Source organism: Struthio camelus, chromosome 12 (assembly GCF_040807025.1).
Source record: "Struthio camelus isolate bStrCam1 chromosome 12, bStrCam1.hap1, whole genome shotgun sequence".
Taxonomy (NCBI): Eukaryota; Metazoa; Chordata; class Aves; order Struthioniformes; family Struthionidae; genus Struthio; species Struthio camelus.
Window position 1 is genome coordinate 19,564,014 of NC_090953.1, and position 16,247 is coordinate 19,580,260.

At 37.3% G+C, this 16,247-nt stretch overlaps 1 long non-coding RNA gene across 3 annotated transcripts in view; it reads right to left on the reverse strand.

Annotated features, from left to right (window-relative positions):
• The window catches only part of LOC104148338 (uncharacterized), a 280,102-nt gene that overhangs the window by 8,051 nt on the left and 255,804 nt on the right, over positions 1 to 16,247 (reverse strand). For all 3 annotated transcript variants that reach the window (XR_011143617.1, XR_011143618.1, XR_011143616.1), the window contains 2 exons: positions 15,116 to 15,234; positions 13,929 to 14,026 (listed from right to left, as the gene is read on the reverse strand). This is a non-coding gene — a long non-coding RNA (uncharacterized lncRNA). The remainder of the gene's footprint in view (positions 1 to 13,928; positions 14,027 to 15,115; positions 15,235 to 16,247) is intronic.

Genomic DNA, 16,247 nt, shown 5'->3' on the forward strand with positions numbered 1-16,247 from the left:
AATGACATCTCTTCTTTATCAGTTGAGAAAACAATGACATAACATTTATCAGAGCCTAACGTCCATGTTATGTACCCTATCTACAAATTATATCACAAATAAACATTTATCTTTGCACACCCAATAAAGAATATTAGTTTTCAGGCATGATTAATAAAATGGGAAACTTTCTTTACAATTAATAAGATGGGAAACTTCTGTAGAGGCAATAAACAACATTTTTTCATCTGTCAGTACTGCTGTATGTGATAAAGTACATGAAATATGTTTCATGAGCCATTGAAAAACTATAATTTTGCCTGAGATGTAGATCTATTTTCCATAAAAGTTAATAAAAACATCTTAATATGATTCAGAATCTATTTAATTATATTATTTGAAATTTGAAACTGATCATTAGATGTGTAAGGGAAACGTCTTCAGGAAGCCAGCATATTCATCATATGTATTTTAAAATATAGCTGGCTAATTGTGATAGCTTCTGTTTTAGTGGCCATTTTCAAAGAAGCAACAAGGTAGTAACAAGCAATTTAAGGTGCAGTAGATGCACCAATAATTCACAAGTAACAGGTGTTCATCAGTACATGAATAGGTTAGTATCTACTACTAAGCCAAAGTGATAACTTCCTTAAATCTTTGATTCACTGTGTTTTTTCTCAGTGGAAATCAGATGGATGTGGGTCTAGCCAGCCTACACAAACACCTCTTATACTGCATATTTTCTAAGTGAAGAACAGGATGTTTTCATTCAATTTAAATCAGCAGAAAGTAGTGGACATTGGGGAGAGGGTGCTAGCCTCTACTTTAAGTTGTTCCTCTCATAAAAATTCGCCTGACTGATCGTGTAGCTAGATTTGTTAGACCGTTTTAAAAAAAGTGAAAAGCTAACAGAATACAACAATTTTAGTTCAACCTATATGACATAAAAGGAAGACAACACAGAAAAAGGCAGGTAATTACTCTTCATGAAATCCTGTGAACTGCTCTCATTTTACATAACCATTTCAGTGGAATTATAGTTATGCTTGAAGACACACAAGCATGTACACATTAGTGATGCATCTTTCTATCAAGTCAGGACCATTTTTAGTCGGTGGGGGACTTTGCAGGTACTGTTATCATCATTTCATCCTTGTTCAGTTGCAGAAAATGTGTAAGATCCAAGGACATGGTGGTAGGAAACAGACAGGTTATTAGCAGAGTTGTTTGAAGCAATTTCAAGGAATCTTGCCTTATGTTTAAAAGACAAATAATCCAAGACATTTTTGTGCATGGAAAAACTGGAATTTTTCCATTAATGGAATTTTAGGCCAAATTCCAATTGACCCCACTGGAAATACAAGTATAATGACATGCTGAAACTCTTAAGGGCAGTGTGCTCTTTCCTCTGCCTACCAATTTTTTACTCACTGTGTACCCAGCTTGTACATCCTCTGCTGAGGACTTTAAGCAGGCAGCTTTCAGGTGTTAACAATGAATGAGCCATAATGCTTAAGAAAAAGCTGCACTGTGAAAGCTGTCTTCCAGTGAAATCAACTGGAGCATGGACTGCAGGCCAGGGCTCTCAGAGAAGCAATCCAGAATTTAAGTAATAGAAAATTATAACACCTTTATTATTTAATTAAACATTGTGACTGGTATACGTATGATTACAATCACAGCACCCAGAAGTATAGTGAAGACTAAATTCAGCATCACAGTAAGTTAAATTCACAGCAAATGACCTGTATGCACTTCCCGAACTTCAGTCGGTCCTAAACATACCAACAGTGCTCACTTGAGGCTTTGGTTTTTGTTATTGTCAAAGGACTGGTCATCAGAAACGCTCATACACTTATAAGTGCAGTAGCGCTGCTTCCTATATGAATTCTGGCCTGCCAAAATGATGTACAGATCAGTTGCTTTCAGGGCCTTTCCTCAGCTACAGTCGCCTTTTGTCCAACAAAAGGACCTTTGTTAACACTAAAAGCAATAAATCAGGTGTTAGCTGATGCCTTATACCAGTCTTCATAAACAGCCTGAGCAAGTGTATTGTGACATACCAGCTTTCAGCAGCTGAAGCAAGGCTTACAGCTGTGGACTGAGCAAGTTATTTCTCCAGTTTAAGCTCAAGTAGGTCTGCACTGGAAGCAGTTCATTAAGATACAGACCAATCTTGTTCTTTGCTGCTCTTTTCCTGGGAGCTGCATATTCATTCTCATAGGTGGCTCCTTCTTCAGCAGGCTTGGATCCAGGATTCACCTCCCTGTACCTGTCCTGGGCTTGCGAGTACAATCCTGAGCTGAGGCTTTTTATAGATATTGGCTTGAGTGTTTTATGCTTTCAGCATAGCTCAGCTGAGGACAGCGATTGTAACTGTCTTTTGGGGTCTACCCCAAAAGTATGGTATTTGTCTACCATACATAGATTTATCATGGTCTAGTCTGATTGTATTGCTGTTACATAGAATGCAAGCAGGCAGGTAGCTATGTGCATGTAGACTCTATTTCTATGCTTTCTTACTCTGTGGAATGGTAATACTGGCTACAAGTAAGAGCAGGCACCTGCATAATGGGACCTTCTGCTTTTTATAACAACTAAATGTATTTTATTAAAAAGAGTTGAGTGGTGCAGCTTAACGCGCAAATGTTGTTGACAGACTTAATGGAATTGAGTTACTAATATCAATCTATAGTAATGGAAGGTGTGATCCAATATTTGCAAGTTGATCAGAATTCCTTAGCAGTAAGCTTACATGGAAATTTAAAATAATAATATGAGAAAAATAATGGTAAAATAATACTTGCTTAACTATATATAGTAAGGTTTTCATTCACAGTGCTATAAATCTAGAGCGTCTGTTTTGGTGTGGTCTTGCCTCAGTCCTTAATTCCCGAGACAGAGTTCGCACAATCACTCACATGTGAAATAGATGACATTTGAGATTTCCCGTGTTTGGAGGAATTTGGAATTCCAAGGTTCTGTCACCTTCATGTGTTCCTGTGAGCAGGACAGGTGAACAAAATGCAGCTCATGGGCCCAGATTTTTTTTTTTAAGCTGGAATTTGAATTTTGAACTTGCTGTGGCTTTGTGCCAAAGGCTAGATGTAATTCTCTCTCTTCAGGTAGTGATAAATTTAGAAGCAAGGCAGGGAAAAAAAAACCCTGCATTTGAGTGATTTGCACAACACCTAACAGAGAAAAAATGCCCTATCGCTGTCAATAGGGTGAATATTTTATCAAAACTACACTCACATCCTGCTCTATTGAGATTAACTTTACCTGCTGAATGTTGTGAAATTTATTTCAGTGGCCTATGACCACTATATATCAGCATCCGACCCCTATCTATATAAAACAATAAGCATGAGCTTAAAGCTCTCTTAGAGGCTGTCTGAGAGATGTATATTTACTGACATATAACCTGACTAAAGCCAAACATCATTACCCCTGTGACTGATTGGAGGGCAGTCATAACTTAACAGTTTTATTTCCCTTCTACAGCTGAGCTCCTTGACCATGCTAGCTGAGCTGACACGGCATTTTAAGTCTTGTTACCAGCTCAGTGTCTCTCTTGTAATAACGAAAGAAAGAAAGAAAAAGAAAGGAAGGGAAGAGCAGCAAGAAAAGCACCTCTTTGTTTAGCCTCTCCATCTTAATCATTACTGATAGGCTATCAATAATTTCCACTTGGTTGAGTAGTTGGCTGAAGGTTAAATAAATTCTGCTTGGCTATTTGCATGATCATACCTGAATGCAAGAATTTCAATTTGAAGCAGATTTCTTTTTGACTGCTCCTCGGGAGGTACCTTCCCCTCAACTCTCTCCCCCTTGTAGCTCAACCAAAGTTTGTAGACTCCTTTTTCCTCTCCCAAATCCCACACTGTAAGAAACCTCAGGGATTGGCAAGTGTGTAGCTCTCAAGTATGTTTCAGCACAGTTAAGACAAGGACTGTCCTTTGGCTCTGTGCCGTTCCCTCACACTTCTTGGAGCATTAAGATAGGGAAGGGGGATAACGCCCATCCCAAAAATGCTGTGCCAGATAGATGAATAGAAGGCCCCAGCTATCTCTCTTATTCCTCCCTCTTTCACAAAAATATGACACAGAAATCTTAATTCAATTAATTATGGTGAATTCTTCGGCTAATAAACCTTTTACAGTGGAATGTAGTGGAAAAGTGAATTTTATATAAGGAAAATAATTGCTAAACGCAGTCTAAAACTGCTAGTTTATTCATCAGCCAGTATCATCAATCTATTTGTCAATAGCTTAGAAATACTGTCTGAATAAAACAGTACGCTGCAATCATCTATTAATATAACTCACTAACCTGACAAAGGCCATGCAAGTTGCTCAACCACTCGTGTTTTCACAAAGTACAAACCTGTGGCAGCAATTTCTGTACAACAAAAATATTAAGTGGAATAAATGATTATTGCATAAAATATGTTTTATAGAAGCAATAAGTACACAGAATTATGTTTTATTAACAAAGTCTTGACCCTCTAAATTTCAGTATCCACATTTAAAATGCCACTGCCAGTTAACCCCAGGGCCAGCCTCATTCTAACTCTGGTGGACTTGTGCCAGAAATGAATTAAAGCAGAAGGATACTCAAAACAATTGAAAATCTGGAACGTGAAGTGGGTATGACCATTTGCCTCCTTTGTTTACTATTAGTCTTCAGTGTTTCTTATAATCACAGCTTTGACTTCTCAGTTCTTTGCAGAGTATATTGGCTTCTGCAGAAGCATCATGTAAATTAAAAAAAACCCCAGCTTTTAAAGAATTAAAAGCAAAATATCAGAGTATCATGAGTCATTTCAATATCGACTAAGCATAAATTCATTGTACAGGTTGTTGTGCGGACACGAGTTTCTGCTAGTTTGGGACATAGTGTGTCTATATATAGATATAGATATACACTACACCTATATATATATTTTTAATATATATCTCTCTCTCTCTGAGTGAGTGTCTGTGTTTATACTCACATACATACATTTATACAGACAATCAGCTCTTCATGTGGAAATTTCAAATGCTTTCCATTTTTCATTTCTCTCTGGCAACAAGTTTGCGAAATGCTTTAAGCAAACAATATACCTCCATGAAATTCCACCTAGCAAAAAACTAACCTGCCAACCCTCATGGCGATATCACTGTTGTCATTTAGCAGAGAGAGAGAACCATGGGCAGACTGGAAAGAGCATCGAAAACATTTCTGTGTTATTCCTACTGTGGTACTGAAGCACTACAGAATGTTATATGCTCGAGAATGCACAAAAAGCTTAATCAGTAATTGCCTACTAACCCTCTCAAATGAATACCCACTGGCTTCTCAGGGAACCACATCTTATTTTGGGCAAGTGCAGAGAGGAAGTGCCTATTGCTCACAAATAATAAAAACAAGTAAATCTGGCACTGAACTGCTATAGTGACACTGGAGTAATAATTTTTCATGTGTTTGGTATCTTCCATCTCAAAAGACTGTCAAGGTCTATGTCTACTATGTAAATACAGCATGAGTGGAAATACTACCAATTCCAAAGACAGGCAGTTCCAAAGAAACCAATACTGAGCAATGGAGTGAGGGTGAGGAGGAGACACCTGACCACAATTGCACAGCAATTTTTACCCTTTTATGAAGACTGTTACAAGGCATTTATGGGCTTCCAACATGAGCAACCTCATTCTTGAAGTTTCTTAAATTGCATTATAAGCCTTTTTTTTTTTTGTTAAATCTGGTGGATCTTCCTGAGGCATTTGGAGACCTCAGACTAACTTAGGAAAATCTATTCCTCCAGTTTCTTGCTCACTTTGAAAATAAGTTATTTAACACGTGTTCTCAAAATTCTTGATTTACTAGAGCTCACAGACATGAAACATGATTTTCATCTGAGCTTTCTTATCTAAAGAAATTCAGAAGTTGTTTAATGATGCAGTCTAGTGACGTATGTTAGACAGATTCTCTTTTCCAACGGAATACTCTTCTCTGGGTGCTGACATGAGATGAAAAGTTGTATAGGTTATTAGTTAAAAAAAAAAAAAAAAAAGGACATCATAGACATGTTTTAAGAGGTGTCTTTTCTTTCTCACCTTGCACAAAGGTGTTTACCTGGGAAGATGCTCTAATTTCTGCATATTTCAAAACCAGTTCTGCATCCTGCAAAATCCAGTACTCTTACCTTTACATGTAAGGAAAACTGTTAAGCCAAGAGGCACAAGTAAGATTTACTGGAAAAAAGATAAACTTTTGTGTTTTTTTTTAATCAAACTCAATTTTTTGTTTATCATCTCTCAGCTGTCAATTTGATAATGGCTGTTCAATTCTGCACTCACATAATTGGCGACAATTCCTATTCCAATCTATGTTATGTACATCTCTTAAGCTGACAACAGGACTGTGCTCCTAAGGGCAACGCATTTGGGGACGAGAATTTAGCCACTGGTAGGTTTCATTCAACTGAACAATAAATTAAGGTGGAGTTTTAATGTCTTGGTTTAACCAAGATATTAAAAGATATAGAAAGAATTGGAATGCAGATTTCATTTAAGAGCAAAGTAAGTCCATTACGTAAACAGCAGCAGATCTCATCCAGAACATGTCACATAAATATCGTACTATCAAACAAGTAATGTAAATTATCATACATACTCTATAATTGAAAAGTGTATTATACATTAGTGAAGTCACCCATTTATTTAATCATAATCAGTTCCAATAAAGTCTCATTTAGGAAAGTTGAGTGTAGTTCAGAGTGGATGGTTATGAGGACATCAGTCACATGAGCAGTTCTGAAAGCTAGGTCTTATATGTGGAAATCCATATGAAATTATTTCATACCTCGTATGATGGAAACTTACACTGAAATGGACTAAAACTGTGGGATTCAGAACTAGAAAAAAGTGAAACCTGTATATTGCATAACTGTTGTATATAACATTCTTAGGAAATTTTTACTTAAACAAGATTTTATCTTTGCAAGAACTCATTACAAGAATAGCTTGGTGTTTAACGCTAACAAGAAATGGTTCAAAGGGGGAAAATCCACTGACATGTAACAATTGAGGATTCTAATAAAATACAGCTAGGATCCAAACCTCTTATGTTTAGCTTTATAAATCCAAACTCTTAGTAGGAGAAATTCTAAAAGACCAAACATATGCAAATCTGTATTACAGAAAAGGAAGAAAAATGCAAACATCATCTCTCACTGCTGCCCTTCTACTTTAGTATTTGAGGTAAACCAGCCTCCAGACATGAACTAGAAATGTTTTTGATTGAACTTGCTGACATTAAAAGACATGAAAAAAGAGTAGTTTTGCCTTCCATACATTGTATCATTCTAGAAAAAAAAAATGTAGCAACATTCGATGTCTTGGTTTCAACAAAAATGCCAGTCACCTAATCTGATGGTAAGATAATACAGATAGAAAATGTATATCATGGCAACAGTTACGGAAGCAATTCGTGATGAATACTTAATTTGGTACCATTAGCCTCTTTTGAAATTATCATTAATGATTTTTCTTTTATTCTTCCACATATTTTGCACAGCTGTTCAGCTAATCATTCGCATGGACTTATTTTAACCTATGGCTTATTTATTATCCATGGCAGGCAGTCACTCTTCAGACAGCGGTTACCAAAGTTATACATGACTCTCTGCTTTCTTCGTGCTCCAAAATTTAAATTTCTAATATGGCTACTCCCCTTTCTGTTGTGAAGAGTTATGTACATACATACTCATGGGAATACTTGCATGCAGATATATTCAAGTCACTTTCGGCTTCAGCAGTATCATGGAGAATAACAACTCAGCCATCTAAATGTTCTTAATTAAATGGGGTACAAGAACAGAGAAGAGTTAAGGTTGACAAGAATATCCACACATCCCCATTTTTAAATTTTTTTGTATTTACTGAGCTTCAATCATGATCCTCCAATACTGAAATTCCATATTATTTTTTGTATTTTGATATGTATCTTTCTTTACAAAATCCAGTAGATACTAAGCAAAGGGGCTTCTTTGGAAACGTGGGGTAAAAATTAACCATTTTGGCTATCCTGTCCTTACACGCGTATCTAGCCCTGATGTGCTTTGCTTTGCCTAGCTAGATGCACATCCGTATAAACATGCAATTCATCCAGTTTTCATAACATATGAGTAGATGAGGACACTCAAAGAGATAACCATGATGATACGCAGAAGTGGTCAGGATACCTTATTCCCATTTTTGTGTTCCATAACAATATTTGAAGGTAGGAAAAAGTTAACTTAAAAGCATATAGGCAGTTATTAAGAGGAATTACCAAAGAGTTTTCAACCATAGGCAGATGGAAACCAGCTAGCAAGATTATGTATTATACTTGCAAACACATACACTTCATGCTAGAAGTGACTCTTGGCAAGATATATACCCTCCTCTCACCTCATTGCTTCTAAGCCTTTCTGATCTCACGCACACACTATAAGTGAAACATCATCCCCTTATCCTGGAAAACAAATCTTACAGGATGCATGTAGAGAAGCCACCAGTGTAGAACACAAAGGACAACCAAGAAGCCTACTGACTAGAGATGCATTTTTGGGAAGTGAGGAGGGCACAAAGAGGCGGCAGAACAATCCCCATGCACTAGCACACATGCCCTGACATTCCTTACTTCATGAGTAGCCCACCTGGGGAAGAATAAAACAGTTTTAGCCAACCTTTTTCTTCATTTTGCTTTCCATTTAGTACCTTTAAAAGTTATACTAGATTTAGACAGCTCTAAAGCTCCATATCCAATTCTGTAAGTAGCCACTGTGTGATCATTCATTTCCATTTCTAAGTAGACTTGTACAATATTGAATTGCCTTGGTCAAAATTACTAGCCGTTCTTACACCACAGCCTTGAGAATAGCTACATTGTTTGAAGCTCTGAGAACTGATGTCCTTCACACCAATAAGTCTGTGATCAAACCCAAGTAAAACTAAGAAACTCCATATGTCTCTGTGTATTTGACGGCCTTTCTCATGATATGCTTGTTGCTGTGTTTGCTATTTTCATTTTCAAACTATAGGAAGGCAGACCTTGGTTGGAAGATTGGCATACTTAGCATTTACTAATACTTCTTACAAAATGTCTGAGTTTATAATAAACAACAGGGTGCAACTTTTCAAGCAAACATGTCATGGTGCTAGGTTTAGGTCAGTGAAATAAGATGCAGTCAAAAGACATGCACCAAGAAAACCAGTCTGCATCAGTTCCACTGCACAGGAACAGCTTATTTAAACATCTTAACCACAACCATATAATTCTAACTTCAAAACACACAGTACAAATAGGAGGTCTAACTGATCTCCTTAGAAGAAGGTACAGAAAGATCAAAACCAGAAAGAGCTAGATAGGTTCACAGCAGAGAATTTAAGAGAAGATAAAGTACCAGAAGCACAAAGACATTCACTGCTTAAGAACTATGTCTACAGAAATCAAGAGGTACCAAAGTGCAGGTGGAATCCTACACCTTATATTCTGTACCTAGAATTTTTAATCCACTTCCTGATTGTCCCAATAGCTTTAAGAGATTTTCTTCCTCACCATCTCAGCCTGTAAAAATAGCATTCTTAATATACTGACGTGAGTAGCAACTCTTGTAGCAGTATTCTGAAAACCCAATGCTTAATATTTTGATCTTTACCCTGGAAGATTCAGCCTGACAAAGGGTATGGAAGACCTCACTTAGTATCTGTGAATATTGTTCAGCACAAGGGCTCACATTCGAGACAAAATGTCTTTGCAATCCCAGCAGCGTGTGTGAACTTTTGTTTCATTTAAGAGAAATAATTCTACAGTAGAAAAAACTTTCTGCAAAGTTACACAGAAAGCTAAAACCTGCTTGCAGTTCTACTTCCCCAAATGCTATCATCTAGCTTAAACTAGCAATGAACAATTTCCAGATATGCTGGGCTGCAGCCAGCTTTCTAAATGAGTATTTGTGATTTAGTTCATATTTTCAGGCTTCTTTATTAAATACCTCCCAGTTCCATCTTGCCTAATATTTGATCCAGCAAGTTTAATGACCATCCCTTCATTAAACATTACAAGCTTTTTAAGACCTTGGCAGTGCTGCATTTCATTCAATAACCTAGCGCTGCTACAAAGTCAACACTGAGTGCCAAGTTAATCCCTCGTGTCCACTAATTATGTCCAGTGCTGCAGCTTCTTGGGCGAGCCTGAATCACTGGGGAAGTGCAGGATTTCCAGACCAATGGATTCAGCACTCCAGCCATATCTCATGTCTTGACACTAGATGTCAGCGAAGGGTAATTGTTGTCTCAATTTAGAGGCCAGCCCAGGTAGCTACTAGCAACCTCTGTTAATGTTTTATAGCAAAGGTGAAGTATAGCTCAATACAAGCAGCAGACATATATTACAATAAAAAAGGATATAGTTGTCTAGTGTTTTTAAAGTCAGTCATAAAAGATGAATAATGATGCAGTTTAAAACTAAAAGACAGCTGCCAAGCTGAATGGCCATGATGGATGTCTAAACACCCTGTGTGGAGAAAACCTGTTCCCTAGAGACTACCATCCAAAAAATTAATTACTACGATTCAGCATCTTTAAATGTGCCACTTAATATACTGCCACCATAATTAAATTTCCAGCCCTGTGACCTTGAGACCATTTCCTGAGATAATAAATGAGATCAAGGTTTAATCGATGCAGATGCAAGTAGAAACTGTCCAAGGAAGCACAAAACCATCACAATACAGTCAAGGTCAGGAAAGAAAAACCAAGTGAAGCTGCGAATCAACACTAATTACTTTCTTGTGATAAAAGATGTTTATTTTAATTTGCTTTATTTGCAAACAATAGTTGTATTGTGGTACTGACAGCAGCTTTTTAAACACTAGCCACTGAGGAAGTCAGCAGAGGGCATATTTGCCTCCTTGTAGATAGCGCATTTTGTAGCCAACGAAGCCATTTTCAGTAGCACACTGAGATCTGATAGCCAAGCTCATGCACACATGAAGCAATACAAAGACAAGAAACAGCTGACTGCTGCAGGTGCAGTTCTTCCATCCTAACGCAAGAAACCAAAACGTAAGAGAGATTTTGAGATGAGATGTGAAGATTTGAGGGCTGCTTTACCCCCTTTCGAGGTCTGAGTGACCCAGAGGGGATGGTCTGAGTTCCACTGTTGGACTTCACTAACCGCTAAATGAGACACTAAATTAGAAACAAAAACTACAAAATGAATGAATTCAGGGCTAATGAAGGTGGAGTTTTTAGAAAGACTGTACACTGGCCAGTATTCATCATGGCATAATTTAACCTCTTCCAAGACATATCTTCTGAAGTTATGGTGATGTAAAAGACCAACCTGAAATAAAGAGGGGGTGACTAGAGAAGTAGCATTTTTGTTTTGTAGCAGTATTATGCTGTACTTAAATTACATGCAGTTGGAGCACGAACCTTCTCTTTATAGTGCAGTACCAATTATTCATCCAAGAAGAGGGGCCAGTTTTCATATCACTCCCTTCTGATGCTGTATTTTAAAGCATTGCTTGTATTTATAACCACTGGCAGTTCAGCAAGTTCTGCCCACCTGCACTGTCCACCTTTCATCCTTTCCTCCAACGCTGTGCAGTGATCTTGGAGCAAACTGAGTGATACCATTACTGCATTTAAATAGAGGATCCCTGCATAAAATGTAATTTGCAGGTATCCGTAAAGAATGCTGCATTTGTACAATCAACCTTCTTTTTGTTTGCACTATAGATAATTAGTCACGTGCCGCAGCGTCTTTTTGGACAACAACTCCTGATCATTTCAGGAGCGTGTGTTTAATACACACAACTTGCTTTAGTTTTCTTTTGGTCTTCATGTGTAGTAGGAAACGGAGAGAAGGACGCAGAAGTCAGCAAGCCTAACTAAACAGGGAAAACTGTATTCAAGGACCAGAGCACAAAATTCTAACAGAAAGTCCATGTTTGTAGGAGTGACTGTTTCTACAGCCACGTACTATGTCAAGGAAAGACCACAGTTCTTTCCCAGTCCACTCATAGTTTGGACCTGTGCTTGAATGTTTCAATTTTCATTTTAAAAAAGAAATACGTTTTGAGGCCTCATGGTTTCAGTAAAATCCTTCCCATGGTACAGTGCTACATTTTTGACTATTCAGTCAGATCACTACTAGTCTGACCTGATAAGAGGAAACCATCTTAAGAGGAAAGGGGCAAATTTCACTCTTTAAGGTACATCAGTACTATATCACTGCGGATTCTCCAAAAACATACTTCACTCTATGTGCTTATGACAAAAGTGACTCATTTCCCAGGTCACACCTGAATGGTCAGGTTCCACACTGCCCCGCAACAGCCACTACAAAGTAACATGTGTGTCCACGCTAAAAATTCATGTAACTTGAAACTGTTGGAAGGGAGTGAAATAAACCAAATTTGATCTCTAACATTACTAACACAAGAAAAAATTCTGATGACTTAATTCCCTTGAATAATAATGAATGATTAATAATACGATGAATTTTCCTTAGTATAACTCAAAATTACATTTAACACAACTACACCATCGATGATCTTGTTTAGGTGCAGTGATATCAAGTGAATTCAGTTAGTAAATAATGTATAAAATCTTAACAAAAGCTCATTTTGTGTGAAAGTATATTTGTCTTCTAATATCAATGGTCATTAACGTGGTACAAGAGCAACTTCATGCTGAATTCAGGCTAGCTAATATTCTCAGGCATCTGCTGTCCTAGGATGTAAGACAAGCAGTGGCTCCATGGCAAATCATCAGGTTTTTTAATAGAAAAATTTATAAAGATAATACCACCAAATAGAGGACTTGTTATTTTAACAGAAGTAAACATCACTGGGGTTCTCCCTTAATCCTATACTGTTGGAGAAATTAGAACTAGGTGGTAGTGGGGTGGAATCTATTGTTTAAAAAAAATAGCTTGCTAACTTTGAAAGATCAACCTTTTGTAGAGGTAGTTTACTTTCATTCCAAATAGCTCAGATTAAAGAAAAAAAAAGTGTGAAAAATTTTTGCTCTGGCACTTAAAACCTCAGAGCTATAAAAAGCACAGAAACAATCAGTAAGAGGACAGGGAGATAAAACTGTGAAGTGATGCAGACAATAGATCATTAAATAATAGTATATTTAGACATAATTTGTTGTAAAACAGGTATTAAACAGCTATCTCCATCAATCTAGCCAACATGTAGTAGATTAAATTATGAGCCATTGTAAATTCCAAGGTTAAAATGCGATTGACAGACTTCTAGAAATAACATCTCAGGAGAGCCGGGGTGATATACAGAACCCCCGTGATGACAGCAGCAAAGACTGTGGAGAGCTCTGGAATCACTCCATATCAGCAAGACCAATGTAAAAAAGGACAAAGCAGAACAGTCCAGTAACCATCAGGAATTTAAGACTTCCAAATACCAACGAGTTCAGAGGACATAAGAAAAAAGGAACAACAGATGGCCTGCTGAAATGTAATGTTAAATTCACTGAAATTTTCCAGAGATATTACTTTCAATTCAAGAGTTGAAAATAACTGTATTATCAGGGCATGTTTTCAGAGCATCTGTGAGTCACAGGACGGTACCATGTTTAATGCATAGTTAACATGCACTTTAATCCCGTGAGCATGCATGAGCATGTGTGAAACACGAAAAGGAGACGCTGAGAATGATTAAGACAATTATTTCCTAGTCAGAAACTATGAGCTTTCCTTTGAGAAAAGGAAAATTTTGGTAAAATAGCCATCATGTTTGCAAAAATGACAAAATCACCTTGAGGACGCAGCCCAGCTATAGGTCTGAAAGAGGAAAGACACGCAGTGTAAACAGTGGAAAGTTATTAGGTTCAAAGAAGCAGAAGATAGATAACATAGTAGCCTGGAAAAAACAAACAAGATCCTACTGTCTTAAAGTCTTCAGTCTTCTGAGGATGGAGATAAACACAGATTCTGTTTCTGGATTCTTCTGGAGATGTTTGACTTCATTTAGGCTGAATCAAATCTATATTGGAAATTAAAACCATCACTGATGGAAGCCTCTAGATGATCCGCCTTCAGTGTAAAGTAATTAAAGCTGGATTAAAAAATCTGCTTTAAGTTAACACTTTCAAAACTCCCACAGACTTCTGGTCCTGTTCTTCTGTTTGCAAGTAAGCTGGGAAATCCACTCTGCCTGATATGAAACTTTTCCTCCTGCCATTCTGTACTTCAGAGAATGAAAATAGGTAGAAACTAATGTTTTTACTCTTATCTGACAGGCTAGTGTTTGTAACCAGTGTATTGTTCTAACACCATTCTCAATAAGAAGTCATTATATGACAGATGTCATTGCATGACAAATGCCACAGATTGCCAGTAGTGGTGGTTCCCCTCTTTTCTTATTGAAAGATCAATTTAGATGCATCAAGACAACCTGAAGCTGCTACTGGTAAGTACAATGGGTAGTTTCAAAGGAGAACAGGCCACATTTCAATTACAAATTTTTATTTTACATTTTTAGCCTAATTTGGTCTCTTTGTGATAAACAAGATGTTTTACATATGCCCAGTAGGAATAATTGATAGTTCATGCTTCTGTGTGTTATACTTGTTAAAATATTTGCATTTAAAAGCAAAGTTGGACTCCTAGCTCTAGGCTACATATATGTCTTTCCTAAGGAACATCAACTAGAAAAAGCATTTTGAATTATAATTGTCCTCCAAATCTCAAATTAAGAGAGACAGAATGCTGTTAACTCTTCACTTAAATCACTTATCCATGTGAAAATGAATTGTGATTTAACAAAGTTGAGTAGAGACCTGCTCTAGCAGATAGGCTTTAGTCACATGACTCCTTCCATTCAGTCAGTAAAATCAGACACACAAGTGAAGATTACTTACACCCTCAAGGGTTGAAAGATCAGACCTCAGGTAATTACAGCATTAGAACACAACATGTATTTTATGGGGAGATCAATTCTATATTTAAAAGCTTTATAGCTTGATTCAGAAAAGCAAATTACTTAAACTTTACAAAAAATAGTAATAGATCATGAAAGAAGAGCTCCTCTGTTCAAAACACTTACTAAATTCTTCAGGCAAGCATTTCTTACCTTAAAAAAGGCATGTTGCATAGGACACTTCCTGTGTTAGGCTTTTGGAACTTTACAACATATGCACTGCAGAGATATGGAATATAGAGAGGCACATCAAATGTTTTCAGCTGAGACGGCTGTAAGAAAGAATATTACATTTGAAGGCTAAGATTTTCAAAAGTCACTAGTTACTTTTCCATGGCTCTCTTCTGTGAACGTGCATATAGAAAAATCATCAAAACGTCTTATTGTCAAGAGGTTTAAGACACTGAAGCAATCAGATTTCCCAAATTCAGAAATTCAATTCAGTATTTTAAAATACTTCTGCGTTTGCACCACAAAATTGTAGTGTAATATAATTAGTCACTTTTGAACACATAACTGATTTTCTTTTTTTCATTTGAGCATCTTGGTAGTAAGAAATGAATGTAGAAAGTAACAGAATAGGCACAAAGCTTAACTTTTAATTTGCATACCTTTTAAAGTGTGAACATTATAATGGCTTTACTCATTGCATGCAGTGTCATGTGTCATACTGTAGCAACCTGCATTTTAAGTGTGTGTGTATATATGGGGATGTAGGACAGAAGACTGTACAGCAGTTTGTGTACAGCTAAGCTGTACAAGGCTGAGCACAACCCACCATCCCCAGCTCAGTGACAGCCGACTCTGTTCTTCACAGTTGCATTCCAGCACCGCAGTATCTTCTAACGCTGACAGAACTTCGCAGCGGCACAGCTGGCTCTCCCTACTCCTTCCCAGTCTTACGTTCTCACAACAGTAGCTCCAAAAGATTTTCTGCCAAATCCTAGATTCTCGTCTCTCTCATATGTTGCTCTAGTAATTAAAAGGGGGGAAGGCAGTGAAATTGGCTAGGCTCTTCCCTTCTTCCTAAGGTACCACCTTCAGAGTGGATGTAAGCAGTTGTCACATCTGCTGCAGTTCGGGGTTATTAGATGCCTCAGGTAGTTGGAGCTCAGTATGTTCAGTACATAAACAGCTGCATATGAATTTTTATGTCAATCTAAGAGCCTACAGCTTGTTTCGCCATTAGAGAGAGTGCAACTAAAGCTCAGTAAAGGCAGAGGGTTTGTGTTCATGCACTGCTGCCATTCTGTCCTGTCATTTACTGTGTGAATGCAGAGGGATG